Genomic DNA, 10,372 nt, shown 5'->3' with positions numbered 1-10,372 from the left:
TTCATTCAAAATGTTTTTTTTTTAATTCCTGGTAGCTTAATACTGTCTGAAGTAGAGCATGGTGCTAGCAACGCTACATCACAGGTTTGATTCCCTAGGAAATGTTTAAAGCCATGTGAAACTCAACTTACTATTAAAGAGGACTAAATTTGATACCCTCAGATTAATTATTAAGATTAATATCATACACACTCTAATAAAGGAAGCTGGGTTATTTTAAAACTAGTATTGGGTCAAAAAGAGACAAACCTAACACAAAAGGTTTTTATTTAACCTATTCTGGGTTGTTTTCAATTATTATTGGGTCAAATATAAACATTTTCTGGGTTAATTTAACCCAATGGGTTGGGGTTGTCCCTTTTTGACCCAATGCTGGATTGAAAATAACCTAGCATTTTTTTATGCGTTCATTATCTGCAACATGCAACATGTATGTTTTTCTGTGCTCTGTTGATTTACAATAAAAAGCATCAGTTTGAGAAGTTACTATGACAAGCTTCTTATCAAAAATAGGGAATAAAAAATGTCATGTGATATACAGCACAGTGATGTTGTTCACTATTTCTGTATGAGTTGTGTCTGCGGTGTAAACACATAACGTATTGAGGGAGTGTGTGTCTCATGTGAGCAAGGCCATTTTGTTTTTAGTTAAATTGCTGCTGCTCTTCATTACTAGATATTAAGATAATTCTGAATGAATGTGATTCAGTCTATCACACATAACTTCAAAATATGATGCTATTATGTGTGGAATGCCTCTGTTAGACTAAACTTCTCCAGTTGATTTTACAACTGAAACATGATAGAAAAAAAATTATATACAGTTTTTACTTTCACATATCTGAGCTGAAACTCTCCATCTACTGTTTATTAAAATAGTTAATTTTTTAGTAAAATTATAGATATGTTGTTTTAAAAAAAAAAAAGTGTTTTATAAGCAGTAGGTCTACTTGCCAACCTGTACTAAACTGCAACTATGATAACCAGAATGCCTTAAATAATGTTGATGAATTATAGGATTGGGACAGAAGCTTTAAAAATGTAAGTGTTCACATAAATGCCCTGATATTTTAAGCAAATTTAGCCATAAATGTCACAGGTCATATATGTCTAAACATAGTTTTGTAATAACCTGTATAAAGATTTTGACATATTGGGTTGTGTAATATCTCTTGCATAATTCGGTGTTTTAGGTAAAATGCTAAATACTATCAGTTAAAAATATAGTTGGCCTGTTGAATGTTTGTTTGATGAATATGATGATTTTATGCAACAATTAACTAACTACATTACTGCATGTGTTTCTGAACTTTGCTATTATAAAACATGTTTAAGGACAGTCAAATCGGTATCAACCAAAAAATAAATAAGTAAAATATTTAAATCCAATCGATGCGTCCCTAATATTCACTATAGGGGAAAATATAGATTAATTAATTATCATGAAGAGCAAAAACTTTTTAAAAACCACAAATAGCTTACATTTTTATCACAGAGGTAGCCAACATACGTAGTACATTTATGTGATGGCATTAAAATGTTTTTATTACCTAAGCAGCATTTTGTGCTTTTCTAGAGACACTTGACTGCCCTAAAAACTCAAGGCAACACACTTAATTTAAATCAACACCCAACAAACTTTGAAGTTAAAACACCGGAACCAAAAACGTTCAGTCATTTGTTATTTTTTAGTAAAATTATAGATATGTTGTGTTTAAAAATTGTGTTTTTTAAGCAGTACTTGCCAACCTCTACTAAATGCAACCATGATAAGCATATTTTCTGCCAGAATGCTTTAAATAACGTTGATGAATTATAGGATTGGGACAGAAGCTTTAAAAATGTAATTAGATTAAGGAAGTGTTCACATACTATAGAAATGCCCTGATATATTTCAGACAAATTTAGCCATAAATGTCACATGTTGTATTATAGGTTTAAACATAGTTTTGTAATAAACTGTGTAAAGGTTTTGACATATTCGGTTGTGCAAAGTTCTCTTGCATAATTCAGTGTTTTAATGCAAAATGTTATCAGTTAGTTGGCCTGTTGAATGTTAAATAAATGCAATGTTTGATGAATATGATTTTATGCAACAATAAACTATACTGCCCTATAGGCTAAGTACAGGAACTACGCAAACACTGAAACTAAGAAATCCCCCTATAGTTTTTTTAATACCAGCCATTCAAACATGTTACTGCAATTTTGGCACACACGTTTCTCTGAAATGGGACAAAATTGAACCAGGAGACTTTGTCACAAGACACAACAGATCTCACAAAGCCCATTTCAACCCTTAACTCAATTTTGACCAAATGCGTAGTTACTGCACTTTGGCTTTGTAGGGCAGTATAGATTACTGCATGTGTTTCTGAACTTTGCTAATTTACAACATGTTTAAGTACATTCAAATTGGTATCAGCCAATAAATAAATAAAATAATCCAATCGGTGAATCCCTAATATTAACTGTAGGGGAAAATATAGATGTATTACAGTTTTTCTCGATTGCTACAACCAGGCTTTTGAACTAAAATTTCAAAATCATAACGCCATTTTTCAAGAAGCACAATCATTTTGCTGAACTATAAACACAATTTTTACTTCAAAACTCTACACACAAATCTCTACATTTCTCAGTGCTTACACCATCTGGTCATATGTAAAGCACTAGCATTCAATACTGTTCACTCAAGTCAGCACAGTTTAGGCTCAATTAGCAAACAATTACCAAGGTGGAAACACTAAAATTGAACACACATCAATCAGATCCTTCAAAAGATAGATAAAAAGGTCTGAATCAGTTCACTGAGCTTTGGAACAATGGATCCACAGAGAAATAACAGAATAGGTTGAGGAGAAGGAGGAGGAAGAGGAGAAGGAGGAGGAAGAGGAGGAGGCAGAGGAGGAGGGAAAGAAGGAGGATGTGGTAAAGGAGGAGGAGGATTTGGTGAAGGAGGAGGAGGAGGATTTGGTGAAGGAGGAGGAGGAGGAGGATGTGGTGAAGGAGGAGGAGGAGGAGGATGTGGTGAAGGAGGAGGAGGATTTGGTGAAGGAGGAGGAGGATGTGGTGAAAGAGGAGGAGCGAGACGAAGGGCAAGGTGACAAGCAGTCTCAGATAAAATTCGAGGCACTAGTTGACCATGTCCTTGTCCATGATATGACTATAAGGGAGGCTGAGCAACGAGTAAAGCCTAATTTGAGTCACTTCACTTTTGCCTCCATCTTCAGAGCCTTCAGAGAGGGAAACAGATAGATGAACTTACAGTATGACTGCTCTGTACAGTAACTTTAGTGTGCATACACTGTTGGACTATGCTACTGGAATAAAGGAATGCATCAAATTGCCTTCTCGACATATCAGTAGATGAATGCCAGGGGTGGATCAGGCAAGAGGATTTTACTCTTGATGTTTGGCTAGGACCAATATAGACTGTGATGTGGATGAGATTCTCTGGCCTGACCCAGAACAAAGATGGGGTGTTGAGGAGGAATAATAAATAAAATGTTTTAAAGTTTTGTTCTGTGTAGCACATGAATGAATAAAAATGTGCTAATGCATTGATTGTGTTGGTCATGTGAAAAGGTTTTTTAACGGGAAAACCACAAGCAACTTACCAGTTTTGGATATATTGTTTTGAATTTATTGCAGCAGTGTGTAAGACTATGTTAGTGTGTGTTTTTTTTTAATGCTTGTGTGTGTGTGTGTGTGTGTGTGAGGGAAAAGTTTGGTTTTTCAGTAAAAGTGAATGGTTTTGAGTGTAGAGCTTCATTTTGACATGAAAATATGTTGTTTGGAGATGTTATGAAATTGTGTTTACTGTTTTGAGAATATGAGGCATAGTTTCAAGAAATGTGTTTAAGCAACTGAGAAAAACTGTAATTATCACAAAGAGCAACAACCTTTTAAAAGCCACAAATAGCTCAATGTTTATCACAGAGGTAGCCAACATGGGGTACATTTATGGCATTAAAAAGTTTTTTTTTGAACCTAAACAGCATTTTGTGCTTTCTAGAGACACTTGAATGTCCTAAAACTCAATGCAACACACTTAATTTTAATTCATAACCCTCTCACAAACTTTGAAGTTAAAACACCGGAACCAAAAATGTTCAGTAATTTGTAATTTTTTAGTAAAATTATAGATGTTTGTTATTTAAAAAATGTGTTTTTTAAGAAGTAGGCCAACTTGCCAACCTCTAAATGCAACCATGATATAGTTTCTGTTTTAAATAATGTTGATGAATTATAGGATTGGGACAGGAGCTTTAAAACTTGAATTAGACAAATTTAGCCATAAATGTCACAGGTCATATATAGGTCTAAACATAGTTTTGTAATAAACTGTGTAAAGGTTTTGACATATTCGGTTGTGCAATATCTCTTGCATAATTCAGTGTTTTAGGTAAAATGCTATCGGTTAAAAATATAGTTGGCCTGTTGAATGTTAAATATTTAATGAATATGATTTTATGCAACAATAAACTAACTACTGCATGCGTTTCTGAACTTTGCTCATTTAAAACATGTTTAAGGAAAGTCAAATCGATATCAGCCAATAAATAAAATATTGCAATCCAATCGCTGCATCCATAATATTCACTGTAGGGGAAAATATACATTTATTAATTATCACGAAGAGCAAAAACCTTTAAAAAAAAAACCACACAAATAGCTATTTTTTTATCACAGAGGTAGCCAATGGGGTAGTACATTTACGTGATGGCATTATAAAGACTTGACTGTCCTAAAAGCTCAAGGCAAAACACCGGATTTTAAATCATAACCCAAACTTTGACGTAAAAACACCGGAACCAAAAATGTTCCGTCATTGGCCGGAGCAAGGTTCCATAGGGGGCGGTTGGCAAACGGCTGGATTGTGACTGGTGTACGGATGGTAGGAACTGACGTAGATTCCGGTAGTGATCCGGAAATGGAGGAGGATAGGTTTGAGGAAGATAGTGGGGGAAATTCAAGTTTAGGGTGGAATGTAGTCAAAACAAAGAAAAGGAAGAAAAGTCGTGATTTAATGTCTGACTCGGAAAGCGGCAAGGGGAGTCAACTGGCACAAAGGAAGAAGAAGGAGTATAAAGTTATGATAAAGTTTGCTACCGACTCTGTGAGTAACATCAACCCTTTGAAACTAACAAAAGCAATTAAAGAAAGTGTAGGGATTGTAGAGAATATAAAAACTTTAAAGGATGGAAGATTGTTGTTGTTTTGTAAAGATAACAGGCAACAAAAAGCAACTTTGGGACTTAAATCAATGATTGGTCATAAAGTAGAATGCTCAATTCCTGAAGAAAGAAATTGGATGAGAGGTGTAATAACTGGAATCCCTTTAGATGTATCAGATGAGATGATTAAAAGAAATGTAAAGGGAGCAACAGTTAAGGAAGTAAGACGCTTGAAATGTTTCAGAAACAATGAGAAAATGGACAGTCTTTCAGTTATGTTGGTCTTTGATGAGTCCAAATTACCAGAAAGAGTATATTTGGGATTTGTTAGCTATGGAGTTAGAGTGTACATTCCTCCTCCAGTAAGGTGTTTCAAATGCCAAAGATACGGGCATGTGGCTGCTGTATGTAGAGGCAAACAAAGATGTGCAAGATGTGGAGGCGATCATGAGTATGGTAAATGTGGACAAGATAAAACCCCAAAATGTTGTAATTGTGGGGGAGAACACAGTGCAGCTTATGGAGGGTGTGTGGCAAGGAAAGATGCAATTAAGGTTCAAAGTGTGAGAAGGGAAGAAGGAATATCCTTTGCTGAAGCAGTTAAAAAAGGAGAGGGGGTTCAATCTTCAGCTGGCTGGCAGGAGCAGCCACTGGCAGGTCACGTGACCTGCCATCCCTGCCAGTGGCAGCGACTGCTTAAAACTGATAGTTAAACATATTTGGAAGTGATATGCTTTGTCTTTTATTCATTCAGTGTGTTTAACTTCTAGGCTTGTTAGTTCTTTGAATATGTACTTTGATTAAAAGCTATTTTTGCATGCATTCACAACCAGAAGGACGAGCAGTATCGCCAGCAGCAGGGTGCCGAAGCTCCTAATTTAGTGCCTTTCTTTTACAGGATTTATTTACTTTATTATATGGATCTCTATTATGTAGTAAATATAAGTATCAGTAAGTATATATCAGTAAAATGGCTGTAATGCGTGGAGTGGTTTAAACGCCTCCTCCCGCTTAGAATATTATATCAAACAACATGTTTTCCACGGGCAGCTCGGCCGGCCACTGTTTTGCGCGAGCTTTGACGTGCACCCTCCTGCTTGTCACAAAAGGATTTTTTTACACGCATGAGTAAAAAAAGTTTACACTGCATTTGTGCTTATGGATGTTTTCCAATGGTGAATCGTCGTTTTGTGGACATTTGTCGTGTTTAGGGCGCTTGAGGACAGAATGATCTGAACTGGATGCATTCCAGCTAGACCCAGCTCGGCCGGCCACTAATGCACAAACTTTAACGCACGGCCTCCTGCACTTCACAAAAGGAATTATATGATTTTTTTACTTTGCATTTGTCCTTATGGATGTCTTCCAATAATCAATCATCGTTTTGTAAACATTTTGTGTTTATGGTGCTTAAAAACGAAATGATCTGAACTGGATGGATTTACAGCCACCTCAGTCAGCAACTATTTTGCGCAAACTTTAACGCACGCTAAATGTTTACAAAAACGATGATTGATTAATGGAAGACATCCATTAGGACAAATGCAGAGTAAAAACAATATAATTCCTTTTGTGAGGAGCAGGAGGTCGTGCTTTGGCGTTCGCGCAAGATGGTGGCTGACTGGGGTGGCTGTGGATCCAACCAGTTCAGATAATTTCTATTTTAAGCACCATAGACACGATAAATGTTTACAAAACCATGATTGATTATTGGAAGACATCCATAAGGACAAATGCAGTGTAAAAAAATAATATAATTCCTTTTGTGAAGAGCAGGAGGTCGTGCTTTAAAGTGCGAGCACTGGGGTCTGACGGAGGTGGCTGTAAATCCAACCAGTTCAGATCATTTCTTTATTAAGCACCATAAACACGATAAATGTTTACAAACGATGATTGATTATTGGAAGACATCCATAAGGACAAATGCAGAGTAAAAAAATTATATAACTCATTTTGTGAAGAGCAGGAGGTCGTGCTTTAACGTTCGCGCAAAATAGTGGCTGACTGAGGTGGCTGTAAATCCAACCAGTTCAGATCATTTCTATTTTAAGCACCATAAACACGATCAATGTTTACAAAACCATGATTGATTATTGGAAGACATCCATAAGGACAAATGCAGAGTAAAAAAAATCATATAATTCCTTTTGTGAAGAGCAGGAAGCCGTGCGTTAAAGTTCGCGCAAAATAGTAGCTGACTGAGGTGTGGTCCATCCAGTTTAGATAATTTGTTTTTAAGCGCATTTAACACAATAAATGTTTACAAAACCAGGATTGATTTTTAGAAGACATCAAGAAGCACAAATAAAGAGTAAAAAAATATGATAAATGATATAATTCCTTTTGTGGATAGCAAAACAGTGACTGAGCTGGCTGTAAATGCATACAGTTCAGATCATTAAATTTAAGCACCTGAAATGCGGAAAATCTTTACAAAATGATGATTGATTATTGGAAGACATCCATAAGCACAGATGCAGAGTAAAAATAATATAATTCTTTTTGTTTGGGTGTGCATTAGAGTTTGCGCAAAACGGTGGCTGGTGAGCTGCATGTGGAGGATGTTTTGTTTGATATAATAATGTAAGCGGGAGCTTCAACTCCAAGCCTTAATAGCCGTTTGACAGATACATACAAAAAAAAAACATATTACAAAGCAAATAAATCCGGTTTTGAACAGAAAAGAAAAGCAAGGTTGTGAAAGCATGAAAAATAGTTAGACATTAAACACACTGAATGAATGCATGTCACTTCCAAATACGTCAAACTACTTTTGGGCGGTTGCTGCCAGTGGCAGAGATAGCGGCTGCCAGTGACAGGGATGGCGGCTGCCAGTGGCAGCCACCAGTGGTTGAGTGGCGGGTCACGTGGCCTGCCGGTGGTTGAGTGGCGGGTCACGTGACCTACCAGTGGTTGAGTGGCGGGTCACGTGACCCGCCAGTGGCTGCTCCTGCCAGCCAGCTGAAGATTGAACCCCTACAGGAAAAAAGTAAAGCAAACCCCCAAAGTAAGTATAGCTGAGGAGACCCCTGTGAGGATGCAACCACAACCAAGTAAAGTGCCAACACCAAGTAAAATAATTGAATTGATTGAAGATAAAGTGTCATTCATAGCTTTTGTGGCAGAAGTGGTGAATTGCTCAGCACAGACTGAAAGTAGATCCGAAAGGATTAAGATAATCATTAGAGCTGCAGAAAAATATTTGGAATTAAAAAACATATCAGTTGAGATGATTAATGAGAGACTCTTGATCCAAGCAACAAACAGTCAGACATCATGTGGGGGCTCATAATGGCTTTTGTAATCTTGCAGTGGAATGCAAGAAGTTTAATTGCGAATGGGCAAGAATTTAAGCATTTTATAGCTAATTGTGAAGTGTCCCCAGATATTATATGTGTTCAAGAAACGTGGCTTAAACCTCAGTTAAATTTTTTGATTAATGGATATGAGTCAATTAGGAAAGACAGGAAAAAAGGAAATGGTGGTGGAGTAGCAACTTTTATTAAACAAGGTATAGGGTTTAGGAAAGTGGAAGAAAATAATGAGTATGAGGCTGTGGTAGTGGAGGTATGGGAAGGAAATCAGAGTATTAGGTTAATAAATTTTTATAATCCATGTGATAAGCTAACTAAGGATATGATGGTTAATATTGGAGGAGTTGGGAATTTTAAAATGGTGTGGTGTGGTGATTTTAATGCACACAGTACTCTATGGGGGAGTTCTAGTACTGATAATAATGGATTGATTATAGAAGATATGCTTGATTGGGGAGAGCTTGTATGCATTAATGATGGAAGCTACACAAGAATAAATTTATCTCAATGCAAATATTCTGTGTTAGATTTGACATTAGTATCAGAAAATTTAGCTCGAAGATGTGATTGGAAGGTATTGAATGATAGTACTATTGGTAGTGATCATTTTCCTGTGTGTAGTACAGTTGGAGTAGACTTAATAAAAACAGTCATGGAAAGAATCCCTAGATGGAATTTTAAATCTGAGAATTGGGAGTTGTATAGTGAGATATGCCAAAATAAAATGGCTGATATTAATGTGGATGTCTTGGAAGATATTGATGTTTTAAATACAAAAATTAGTGAGGTTCTTAGGAGCACAGCAGAAGAAGTGTTCGGCAGAAAGAAGGCGTGTAGTAGGAGGAAAATTGTTCCATGGTGGAATGAGGAATGTAGTGTGGCAATAAAAGTAAGAAACAAATCACTTAAAATAGTAAGAAGATCTTTTAGCTATGATGATTTTATTGCTTATAAAAAAGCTCAGGCAGGTGTAAGGAGGGTTATCAGGACAGCAAAGAGAAATTATTGGAGAGAGTTCTGCAATAATATTGGGGGAAATATTGAAATCAATGAGGTTTGGAATATGATTAGAAAGATGGGAGGAAAACAAAGGAAAAATTGTATTCCAACGATAATGCATAATAAGGAAGTAGTTGTGGCTGATAGTAGGAAGGCAGAGATTCTAGCACAAACATTTGTGAAAGTACATAGTAATGAAAATTTATCAAATGACATGTTGAGGATAAGGGAACAGAGTGTGAGGAAAAACCCACATATATTGGAAGTTAAGGAATCAACTGGTGATCCATTGGATTATGAATTAACTTTGTTTGAGTTAAAAAGAGCAATTGCTGGCACCAAACAAACGTCTCCGGGTAGGGATGAGATATGTTATGAAATGATTAAGCATTTATCGGATCCCTCATTATTTGTCATTTTAAATATGTATAATAAGGTATGGAATTCAGGAAAGCTTCCAATGGAATGGAAACATGGAGTAATTATCCCAGTAGCAAAACCAGGAAAAGATCATACGCAACCCAGTAATTATAGGCCTATAGCTCTAACTTCAAATTTATGCAAAATTATGGAACGTATGGTAATGAGCAGGCTGGTTTATGTTATTGAGAGGAGGGATATTTTCTCCCCTTTTCAAAGTGGGTTCAGAAAAGGGAGAAACACAATGGATTCTGTGCTGTGTTTGGAAGCTGACATAAGAAAGGCTCAGATTAATAAAGAAGTTGTGGTAGGTGTATTTCTGGATGTTGAAAAGGCATATGATATGTTGTGGAAGGAGGGACTTTTAATTAAGTTGGATATGATGGGAATAAATGGTAAAATGTATAACTGGATTATGAACTTTCTGTTAAATAGAATTATTCAAGTCAGAGTGGGAAG

Source organism: Misgurnus anguillicaudatus, chromosome 19, assembly GCF_027580225.2.
Source record: "Misgurnus anguillicaudatus chromosome 19, ASM2758022v2, whole genome shotgun sequence".
Classification (NCBI taxonomy): domain Eukaryota; kingdom Metazoa; phylum Chordata; class Actinopteri; order Cypriniformes; family Cobitidae; genus Misgurnus; species Misgurnus anguillicaudatus.
The sequence above is the reverse complement of the archived record's forward strand: the minus strand, read 5'-3'. Positions refer to the sequence as shown.